The sequence below is a fragment of the Haemaphysalis longicornis genome, unplaced genomic scaffold (genome assembly GCF_048455015.1).
Source record: "Haemaphysalis longicornis isolate Haplotype H1 unplaced genomic scaffold, Haemaphysalis longicornis Haplotype H1 scaffold_8, whole genome shotgun sequence".
Taxonomy (NCBI): Eukaryota; Metazoa; Arthropoda; class Arachnida; order Ixodida; family Ixodidae; genus Haemaphysalis; species Haemaphysalis longicornis.
Window position 1 is genome coordinate 172277500 of NW_027526445.1, and position 11870 is coordinate 172289369.

General features: G+C 48.1%; 1 long non-coding RNA gene across 1 annotated transcript; it reads left to right on the forward strand.

Moving 5' to 3' along the window:
- Positions 1 to 3494: 3494 nt before the first annotated feature.
- Positions 3495 to 11565, forward strand: LOC144148970 (uncharacterized). The gene is made up of 3 exons (XR_013318129.1): positions 3495 to 3618; positions 9289 to 9399; positions 11312 to 11565. It is a non-coding gene; the product is annotated as an uncharacterized LOC144148970 (long non-coding RNA).
- Positions 11566 to 11870: the final 305 nt, after the last annotated feature.

The following is an 11870-nucleotide window of genomic DNA, read 5'->3' on the forward strand; positions in this document are numbered from 1 at the left end:
TATAGTGACAACGCCCTCACGTTCAAGAAGACAAGTAGAGATCTACATACGAAACTACATACGAAACTACAGACGAAACTACATATACGGCCCCCGGCTCTCAAGCGTGTGGTGCGTTTACATTTCTCGGGATGCGGCCTCTGGGATGCTCGCTGCGGGGCGAACTCTTAGAAACAAACTTTGCCCGGCCGCCTGAGCGGCGAAACAGCGCGAGAGGCGGGCAAGAAGTCGCCATCCAAGCCTCAAAGATGAGGCACCAACCATTCGTATAACGTTGTGTTCCGTACATTAAGTAAGTTGTTTAGCTCACCAAAAGTGCATATGTTCGTGTTTTTTTCTTAACGTCATCGTCACGGACAACATACCGTGCGTGTGTCATTGAAGCAGCAGTAAGCATGATAATCAAGCTAATCCTAAACAGTCAGGAAAGCTAAGAATAACCAGCTGAACCTTAAATCACGCTACGTATATCCTGCAAAGCCGACCTAAGCCACTGCTAATTTTTTTTTTGTTTCCATTGTTGCCTGCCGAGTTTTCATACCGTAGTGGTTAAGGACATGGTCTTTTAGGTCATCATACGCACTGGGGCCTGGGGCCGCCAGCCGGATGTGGTCAGTGACATTGGCCGGTAGCGTTTGTAAGGTAAGAAAGTACTTGATTTTCTGGGACTGGATTCTGTTGACGTAAAAATGGCTCCTTTGGATGAAGAACCACGCGGTGTGGCTACCTATTGAGTCAAACAGGTTCAGCTCGGGTAGACGTGGGAGGGGGGTGGGTGACGTTTGTAGCGTGCCGTCATCCGCGTTGAGGCTGGAGAAGCAGCGGAACGCTGCCATGGCAAGCCGAGTGTCCGGGTCACATTCTAGTCGGCCGACGAGGTTGTGTGGCCGAGCTCACGTTTATTTGGGTTGTGATGGCTGTGCCGTGGCGAAAACGATGAGCCCGAAGCAGGGTGAATTTCCAGATGGCCGACGAGTGCGTTCCGTCCACCAGCCAGTCAACAATGATGACTGTGAATCTGATGAAAGAAATGATGATGGTGTCGCAGCAGTACAAGCACCCCTGAACAGGAGATTTATAACTTGGGAAGTTACCGGACTTTGTCGGGAAATGCCCCGGTGGAAGAGGTCGTAACATTTTTCTGGCGCAGGTGGTTACGAGCTGAGCGTCCAGCGTGGTTGTGGAAATACCCATGGGAATTTGTGTGCCTTGGGGACGCCGGGCCCCTACCCGTGAAATAGGTACAAGAAACTCCCCAACCTTGCGCTCGGCCTTTATGCGGGACTACAATGCTTGGGAAGTGGGCCCGGCTTGTAAGGGAAATCGCCGTTATGGAATGGGCCGTCTGTGAAAATACAACATTTTATATTACCTTTTACAGCCTTTTTTGCCGCTGGTGGCACGTGTCTGCAAATTAATATTTTATTTCTCTTGTCGAGAAGCTCCTCTCCTGAGGTCGTGGGAAGGTTGAAAAGCATCCTCCTCGTGAAGCCGTTTTTCTCTAGTGTACTATGAACATTGACTCGCCCCAACGCCTCCGCGTAGCCCACCAACCAATATTTTTTCAATGCCGAGTTTTTGCCTTCTTGTGCGGAAGTACGCGCAAGTGCGCGGGTGCGTGTGTAGGCGATTGATTGTGGCAACATGAATGGCAGGCGGGCAGGTTCTCTGCTACACAAGGAAGTTGCCTGCCCGGCAAATGCTTCCCGCTTGCCAGAAAACGGCCTGTCTGCGTGCCTGCCTGCCAACCAGAATATTCCAGTCAGGATGCGTGATTTGGAGACAAGGGGCGCGCCGTTATGAGCCAGCCAGTGGGTGGGGGCGCAAAGTCGCACCAGGGCGACACTGCGTGGTAGCAAAAGCGACAATGCGAGGGAACATGATGATATTGCTGGTGATGATGACAATGGCGGCACACAAAAAGTGCTTCACGTGGTCCGCATCAAACATGGGCCCCCGAAGTTTTGAAGCCATCATCTACCCGATTGCGCCATTAAAGTGAATCTGAAGGCGAATGCACATCCAATGACGACGATGGGTGGAGCGAGCGCTGAACTTACTTGTGCGGAATTCGCGTGTTGTCGTCTGAGTTTTGACCTTCACTCGCATGAACATAGCACTTGGCTCGTTGGCAGCTTGAGTTTGCCTGTGACGTGGTTTGCACTTTGAACATTGACTCTTCGACTTTGGAACTTCGCCAGATAATTTTCGCGAGCAAAACGCGTGTTTCAACCGCGCTTGACTGTAAACTGAGATGATTTCATGTTATAAAAATTGTACGCCCTAAATTTCTAATGTTTTTGCAGATAATCATTATTATTTATATTCAGCTACAGGTGGGTCGTTGGTTGCCGAAAATATTTTGCCAAAATCTACCGCGTGTAAATTTGTGCTTGTAATATTACACTGTTGCATGCCGTATTCCTACTGATGCTGCGACATTTTCTTCTCCAATCGCTACTACTGCAACAGAATGCACGGAGGACCTCTGCAAAAAAATATGTGGAGTAGGGCAAAAAGAACCCGACAAATATACTAAGCTTCTGTGTGAAGACGAGTGCAACTGTGGAGGTAGGTTTACATTTTCGCTTTAACACGGGTGCTGTTCACTCTGCTGGTTTGGGTCTGTGGGCATGCCCAGGAAAACGTCGCGGAGCGATGACGCCATACCTTACGCCGGAACGCCAGCTTTATCGCAGCATTTTGTCGTAGCTTTGCCTCCCCGCTCTCGGACTGGACTGGTACAAGCACGGCATTGAAAACGCGGCGCGGCGTGGCTCGTTTTATTGCTTGTTGCGGCGAGTGGTGCAGTTTTAGATGCGACTGCATCTCATTCAGTCGCCTTGACCATGCATGCATGCATCCCTCCATCCATCCGGCGTCGTCGTTGACCGCGCCAGCTGCGCATGCGCTCTCCGCCGCTCTCACCGCAGCGTTATCTGCGGGTTAGCGCTCGCTCCTTGCAATGCCAGCTGTGCGTCGGCGCGCGCTAGCGCTCGGTTAACGCATGCGCATGCGCTGCTCTCTCTCATTCCCCTCACCGTTATGCGGCGGTATACAACGCGGTACCTGCGCCGCTCCGCTCCGTCGTTCCAGCGCCGGTGCTCCGATGTCCAACGCTGCTTTGAATGGAGACTAACAAGCCTGCTATCGCGATGGTCGGCGCAACCGCAACAAGCACCGGCCAGCCCAATAACAGAACTGCTAGCACCACCGACGATGAGGCTGCAAAGTGACGTGCACGGGATGCGGGAACCCCGTAGTAGATGGAAATGCATCGTACGCGTTCATGGCGCGTTTCACGAGATGGGAGAATCAACCCAACGGAAACGCCGAGGGAAACCCACGATGCGTAGCATCTACACAGGGTTCCCGCGAGGGGAGATGGGCGTAATTTTTTGACGGTGCAAAAATCGAATAAGTGCCGAAACGAAAGAAGCTGAAACACCGATAAGCCGATATTGTTAATCGACCTTTTATTTAGAGTCCCACCCACCAGACCGCAGAAGTCGAACGATGGCCACCGAATAAGTTTAAAATTTTGAACTTCGAATATCCCGCTTACGCCCTCCGATACGGATGAAGCTTAGCGACAAAGCCAGTGGGCACGTGTACATGGTACGTACTTTATGCTATATTCGGGTGGTCGCTCTGATCCTCTTGCTCAGAGCACTTGAATGCGTAGGCCACTACCACTGCGAGCGAGAGACGTTGCTCCCCAACCGAACAAGTACTCGATTTCTGAGCAGCAGGCGACCGTGACGCCGTGACGCGGCCATTACTGCCTTCCGCGGCAGTAGGCGGGGCCTCCTACTTGCGCCAATACGGCGAAGCGCGCCCTCGGCGCCATTTTCAAACAGGTGCAATCGCGTTGTTAGCAGCAGAGTGGGTCTTCTATAGATGTTTAGGCTTACAGTGATGGCAGATATTTCATGGCCGCTTTCCTAACAGGCCAAAATCACGATTTGGACTCCCATGTTGAGCCACATCATCGGTTGCTGTCGCATATGTGTCACTTTATTTGCAGCTTGAAGGTATTTGGGGGAGCGGTAACAAGTGGCGGCTCGAGCTACCTGCGCCGGCTCTTGGCAGCCGCCATGTTGCCGCCGCCGCTGTCGACGCGCTGGTGGCATCTGCGGCTGCGCGAGAAAAGTGTGTCGGTTTGCAAACCTCGGCGTGGCCTTCAGCTGGGTTGTTTGCGCCACGGCTGAAGCACACCCGAATTTCGGCGTCGGGCATACATGCTTTCTGGGTCGACCTTTGCGCAAGTTTTACAAACATTGAAGTCTTTTCGGTAGAGGCTGCACTTCATCCCTTCTGGCCCATAGAAAATATAATCCGGTAATTTTTCTCCCTCGAAGGCCATGATTACCGTGGTCGAGGTCCTAATTCGTTTCGCTCCTACCGTCGTAGGGTTTCTTTTGGTTACAATGCTTTTGTGAATTTCCGTTGGCGTGTGCTTCGTTGGCACCCCTTGCGTCCCTTCACCACGCTATAGGGAGCCGTCATGTACACTCCCACCTCCTGCATCTGTTCTCCGATTTTTATCTCCTGAATCCTCGCATACTTGCGCACCCGAGAAAGATCAGGGGTACTCTCTACCAGGATAGTCTGCTCGTTGTTTGGCAGGAATGTGTCGCTCGCCGCTTCTTTTCCCGGGATATTGACCACCGCGGTGACCGCCGCCACCGCCATGACTCCGATGGGTGTTTTCACAATACACAAGCCACCCCGCGGCCCCATGATGATCTTGGTATCCTCTTTCGGCAGTACGTTGGGCATTCTTACCGCCATCATTGCGCTGCTGCCTTCTTGGCGAACGTCTTCATCATCGAGCGGGGTTGGGGTGTAGTGACCGGCGAGCTCTCCTACCTGGGCTTTTCGGAGCGTTGAACGACTTCCGTCCAATCCGCTGCTGTCGCGTCGTCTTCTGATTGAATTTTCCCGCCGTTAACCTTGACGCACGTCCGGCCCATGTTGTCAGCACTTGTGGTCGGTGACATGTCGGGTGACGTGGCCGTTTCCTTTGCATCAAGGCCTTACAGCTTATACTTGCCGTGTATTTCTCGGCCGAGCGGTTAGGCTTAGCTCGAGGTGCTGCTGCGGCTCCAAGAAAATCGTAAAGAATGTCCGACATTCACGTACCACTTCGTTACAGTTGGTATCGGCGTGTGCGCGGCACCTTCCCGGATCTTCTGGTACTTACTTCTAACAACATCAGTTGATTGACGCTGAACTAATTGTCGTTTAAGTATAAGCTAATGTGAATCACGTCCGCTCACCTTGACGACCGCATCGCCCTCCTGTTGTGGATTACTTTCTCGTTTGTCCTGTCATCTCCTAATTGTGGTATGTACTGGTCCCTGATGCTTTTTATCCTATTCTTGAATGCGCTACGGCGCGCCACCGCTGTGCTAACGCGGCAAACCATGACGCTCAGAAAATGTACCACCAATTCGGACGGGTTTTATGCCTCATCTAGAACAGGAATATCATAGAGGTTGCAAAGGAATGGTCGGAATTCTAGACTCTATGAGAAAGTGCTAGATGTCGCTTTGTACCCCGAAAGTGACATGTTGCCATTCCTGATGTTTAAATTTCAAGCCTTCCTGAAAGCGAAAATTAACACATATTCTCCCTCCCAGGGACCTCAAGAATATTGACCACTAGGCTTTATTGGACCCAACAACATGTCACCAAGGAGGGTATTCCAAAATATTTGGCCTCGAAGGATATGCTGAGACCAGCCGCTACCTTAAAATGCACAGAGTGAATGCGACCAGTGGGTACTCCAGTGGTCCAACCTGTAGAGAATAGCGGTGGTTGCCCGATGGGTAATCGGGGATGGCAAGTTTTCCAGCATGCTCGAAGTACACGTCTGTGGTGATGCAAGCCCGCAAGTGTATGCAGCAGTGGCGTAGGACCATACGAAAAATAATAGACAGGGTAGACTGCGATCTCCAAGTCTCGTGTGGCTCCACTCAAGAAAATCACCTCGCCGCGGTTGAGGACCCGAGAAGCTTTATTCAGCTCAAGCTTTTAAACTACGTAAATGGAAGTGTTACTAACGGGGTGATAGCTACCAAGCCAAGACACAAACTCGCCGAAGACGGCATCCGCAATTGTTATATGAAGCAGAAAGATGGACCTGTAACGATTCCTCACCCATGCAGATACTCTTCCCTTTGAATTTTGTGCCTACCTGCTTTCTCGGGGCCCGAAATGTGGGAACATTACTATTGCCACGTTTGTACTTAGCATGGATACGACGAGAAAGGCAGCTAATTTCAACGGAAATACTGAGCTCACAGCTAGCTGACAGACTTCGCTTCTCCAAGCACAAGGCTCGCCAGTTGCGCAGTCCACCCCACACCCGACCTGGGTGACAGGAAATAAATTCACTTCCTCCGTTTTTTTTCTCTGACGGACTTCATTTCTCGGTTCCCGCTAGGCCTTATGTTTTCATGCTTTCATTCCCAATTCAAATCGATCCTCCTTGGAATTCAAATCCTTCAAAATCAAATCCTCCTTGTTGTCGTGTCCAATTCAAACTTACTCTTTCCTGGAACGTCATCCGAAAGGAATAGGTTCTCAAGGTTCCAGGCTTACAACGTCATTGCTTCAGGCGAAAACTAATCACAAAAATATGACCAGACGTTGTTGCTAGGGGTGCGCAAACGTTAAACAAAATTATTAATGCGAAAGCCATAAGTGCCCCATTCTGTCACATAGGGCCGCTGTTGTCCGGTTGGGAAAGCGGACGTTTCTGTAAACATAAATTCAAAACAACACCTGTGTGATACATCGTTATTTGAACCAGGGCCTGCAAAGTAGTAGCCACGTTTTTTTCCCTAATATTTGTCTCCGCATGTTGTCAGCGCAAAACAAAAGTTGTCGTTCTTGTTCCTTTAAACGCGGTACATATCAGCTGGGAGGATTTGTCAGGAATCCGGAGCTTTGAGTGGTAATGTGAACGGGTCACATAATGCGCAAAGCCATGTATTGGAAACGTAAAAGTTGCGGAATATAACCTCCCTCTTGAAACCTGAACTTGCTAGCACTAAAGCACAACAGGTGCCCACCAGCGCAGAGAAACCTGAGCAAACAGTGCGTTCGCTTACTCACGCGGCGTTCTTTTCTTGTTGATCAGTGTTGAGAGGTCCCCACCGTGACAAAACGACGTTTCCTAGCGATACCCCATACCGCCAAAAAAATGAAAATGGCAGCGTTTCAACAAGCATCACATGTCCACGGCATACGCCCGCAAATCGGCCCTTCGATGTGAGACCACATACTAAGTGAGCTAAGGCGGAAAATATGTGATACCTCCTAAGGAAATCACACACAATGAAACGGACTAAAAATTATTCTCGCATTTTGTGAGAACTGGTTGGAACTTTCGTCACAGCTCACGTACGTTTTGACGCCAAAAGTGGTATCCCGTCGGACTTTCCCAAATCAAGGGTAGCGCCAGTTCATATGCGCATATCGAGCACTGCCGTAATTTCTGAACCCTTCACTCCCCTTCCCCATATACCCTTAATTAAGTTACCCGAGTTTAAGCGGGTTCTCCATGGCGTCCAGTTTTCTCTCAATTCGTTCAATATGCACCATGACATTTTAATTATAATTCGATGCAGATACACTAAAGAGGTATTAGTTCATTCGGCACAGGTACAGTATGAGGACAGTTAACGTACGAGCAAGTGATTTGGTGATGGCTGATTGAAACGTGCCTTAACGTTGCGCCACTGATCCTACGCATCTTGCATAATTGCTCGGTAAATATTCCTTGCGGTCCTTGCGAATGGGTCGGCGTCAAATTCTGCTGAGCCTCCCGTTACTACCCAAACTGTCGTTACTTTTTACGGTTAACGAGACCGTTGAACTTGTCTTTTGCAACACAACTTCAAGGGTGATCACTTCAAGCTATGCGAATGCCATAATGCACTTAGATGGGCCATGCAGACTAAATAGTATTTGTTTATTTCGAAAGATTTTCGGTTTTATAGCGCCCCCAACGCTTGTTTCGAAGCAAACGATCCTTATTCACTAAGAGCATAATCAACTTAAGTAAAATTTGAACTCTCCCAACAATTTACTTGTTTTCGTGACGTCACCGATGACGACACGGGAACTGCTCTTCAAGCTACACCTAGTCCGCCAATAGGCTCTGCAGCCGACTGCAAAGCCTTGTTTACCGTCACTCCTCCTAGATGGCGCTACCATACCTTGCGCCGAGTCGTTTTCTGCCTGCTTTTGTTGACCGTATGTGCTCTTGGGGTGTTTTTGTTAAGGTACAAAATAATCATTTCATGAAACATGGTCTTCGTTCGACAAATATGGCGAGGTAAAACACCGTGGCTTATGCAAATCGGCCAGTGTCGTCTGATACAACCCCAACTCACCGCAGTGTTGCGCAGCTAAAACAAGCAGAGCGCGCAGTACCAACAGTAGTAAGCATCGGGACTTAACTTTTACGGGTGCTTTCGTAAACACACTCTCTATCCCACCCTTAGTACTGCTATAAAGAAATGGGCCCTAAATTTAAGAGCAAATAGCTTGTTCGACAAGCTAATAAACCCTGCTTAATTTGCGTGTCCTTTTCACAGCGTCAGCCAATCGCAGAGCTCGCACATATGATATAATAGGTTCTGTTGCGGGAAATGAAATAGTAGGTCGAGTGGCCATGCCGTTTTTTTATTTAAATAGCTCATTTGAGCGAAGGGTGATTTAAAATTTGGGTATGATTTGGTGAGGCGATGCTTCCAATAAACCAAACTTATGTTTTGTCTGTATGGCCCCTTTAAAATTGTTATCAAATTTTTGACAATGAAACCAGAAACAGCTCTCGTGCTGAACCTTTTGGACCATACACGACCTGTAAGGATATCTGGGTAGCAGCCGAGTAGGAGTCAGAAAGGCTGGCCAAAGGCAAACGTGTGTCAGTCCACTATTTATTGACTTATGGTAATGTTAATTCTGATGTCTGTGGCATACCATTAATCTTAGTGTTCGCAGTACTACAACGTTGCCCTTTATACTAAAGTGTCTTACTAAAACCACAGCTTTGCATCCCCCATTAGCGATAATAGATTCCGAAATCCCACTACCAGAGGTAGGAAGAACTGGAGTAGAAACTTTTTCGCGCATCAGCAGTTTGTGCCCTGCTCCATCCAGCCCCCCGTAAGACACAAGCAGCCTCAGCGAAACTATTAGTGGCTGCACGCGCTTTGTGAAGATATCATACAACTCTCTGAACTCTATGGTTGTTTGTACGCACTGCAGGGTCAACAATCTGGATTTTCGTGATCATCGTGCCCGGGGTGCTGTCTGTCCCAATTGCCTTTGGGGTTACATACATGTTTTTGCGTCGCTCCAATGCAATACAACTTGGCGGTAAGTGGGCTTAGAAAAACCTTCGAACAATTCAGTAATATCAATGCAATAACACAAATTATATTGTCAAGCACTGAGGAACGAAGTAATGTTCTCGTTGAAATTAACGTTTACTGGAGCAAACGTTTTGTGCTCCTCAGTTAGCTAGAGAGTAACGAAACGTCTATTCAGCTGTCTGCAAAGCGACAGGCACGGGCGAGCGTTGGAAAAAAATTCAGCGGCATTCGCTCTGCACGCATTTACCTAGAGTGCTCGTTTCTCGTAATATTGATTTAGATCGAGGACATCTTTGGCAAAACAAGAACATTTTACGACAGTGACAACAAGAATATACCCTATCAAACAAGAGTGACCGTGAGGCATGCATTCAACCCAGTTGGCTCGTGAGACAAAAATAAGATATAGATTGCGCAAATCTCAGAGCACAAATCAAGCCGTCAGATTACATCAAGCATTGAACAACACTACAAACAGGTGCTCTATATCAACTGTCGACAATTACACGTGTACTGCCAAACCTTACAGAATTGCCGCAAGAATGGGCTTCACAACACCCAATACATGTGCAAGAATCTTAGCGCTATCTCTTTGGACACCAGAAAGTGTTGAACGCATTGAACTGTGTTGAACTGCATTCCTTCGCATTTGCAGAACTTCCTCATTTCCAAGCTTTTTTTGGTCTCCCGGCTGGAGATTTGTGTATGCAGACTTACTTTTAGGAGCCGCAAAACTTGAAAATCACAAAAATTGCTTCGATATACTATGAAGTTGCAGGGAAGTCGTCCTACAGATTATACAAGTATACACCTCGAATAATTCCCGCATGACCCTTGACCCGGCCACGCGAGTATCGTCCTGTTATCCTCTGTGGACGGTATATTCCGGATACACACAGAAATCGAGTAAACTCTCACATCGAGTACCTTCTCACATGGTGGGCCCAAACGTCGAAACGACTGCTGTGAAACGCGTCCACGCTTCAGGCACACGCTTTCTACGTCTATCTTCTGATACGGGAGGCGTTAATGCACAACTTAGATTAGTTTGCATTGTTCCAAACGGCGCTTTGCGCTCCTGACTTGTTACTCCTGTTATAGTGGCCTACAACGGCCTACAACAGTGAGCTACAGTAGTGGCCTACAACAGTACATGCATGCAAGCTTGGTTGAAATTTTGTTGCGTGACTATACCTTAAAGAAACGACTAAGAAGCTGGGCTGTAGTTACATATCTGCGGCTATAGTATACATCCGTAAATTTTTTGAAGTCGGCAAAAGAAAGTAAAGTTCCTTTGTCAGTTAGGGTAAAAGCTTGTTAGAAATACTCATTAATAATCTCCTTTGTCAGATAATCAAGATAGTATATTGTGGCAAATTTGAAACAATTGTCCATGCCAAAATGAAAAACAGATAAAAAGCGCGGGCACGTTGCGGCGATTTTGTGTAACGTCACCGAATCTCCTGTGTCCGATCGGCTTTCGCCGACCGTTACTCCCGTCAAGAAACATGACTGGAGGATTGCAGAGGTGCCTCTAGTTTCGTTTTATCGCATCATAGTAATGCTAACATGCAGTTATTACACTGATAAAGATTTGTTTAGTGCAGGCCCGCTATTGCTTACTCCTTCAAAGCACCTGCCTAAAGCGCGAAATTTGAACATTCCACATTCCTTCCGTTGTTTGTTAAAATCTTTTTCGCGGCTGCCATGGAGCTGACTATGTGACCAAAGGCTAGTTTGTTTTCGAATTAAACACAGTTGTGTTATATCTCCATCGCAACTTTAAGCTAGCTATACGAAGCTGCGGTGGTCGATGTCTGGAGCTCTCTGAAATGTTGCCGTCCATGGCAGTATTGTAGCCTCGATGTGTCAGTCTACAATTCAAATTTATGGTTAATTTTATTCTACTTTCATAGGTGGCGAATAAGGTAGTACTCGGCGGCAACGGCTTACGGCGCTGGCAAGACGTACGCCAACGCTGGCCTGCTGAATTCCTATGCGACGTAAATGATTTTTACTGGGGCATACTACTCTTTGCTGCAACGCCTCTACCAGCCACCGACAACGCGATACGCATGATTTCTGCCGTATGCTGCCAATGCCATTGACTCTTTACAATGTTTGCACGCCACCTGATCACTGCCGGAGCCAGATGTGCCTCCACTGTATTACTACCATTAAAACCATCTCTATTGAATTCACTGGAGCAGCTTGCAACTAAAAGTATGTAGCCGCACCGGGTGAAATTACCGCAGCACGAGGATAATGTCACATCCATACCATCTGAACATCTTAAGAGTGCGCTCCACTCAATTAACTACGGGCCGTTTATTACAAAGTCTGTCTCGCGGTTTTACAGCTCCAGATCACAACAAATGTATGACTTATATGTTGCTAGAACACACGTTATTAGCTATAGACGACATCGAAACACCCGTTTCCGCTGTTGAAGGTTAGGAAGAGGAAACAAACTTC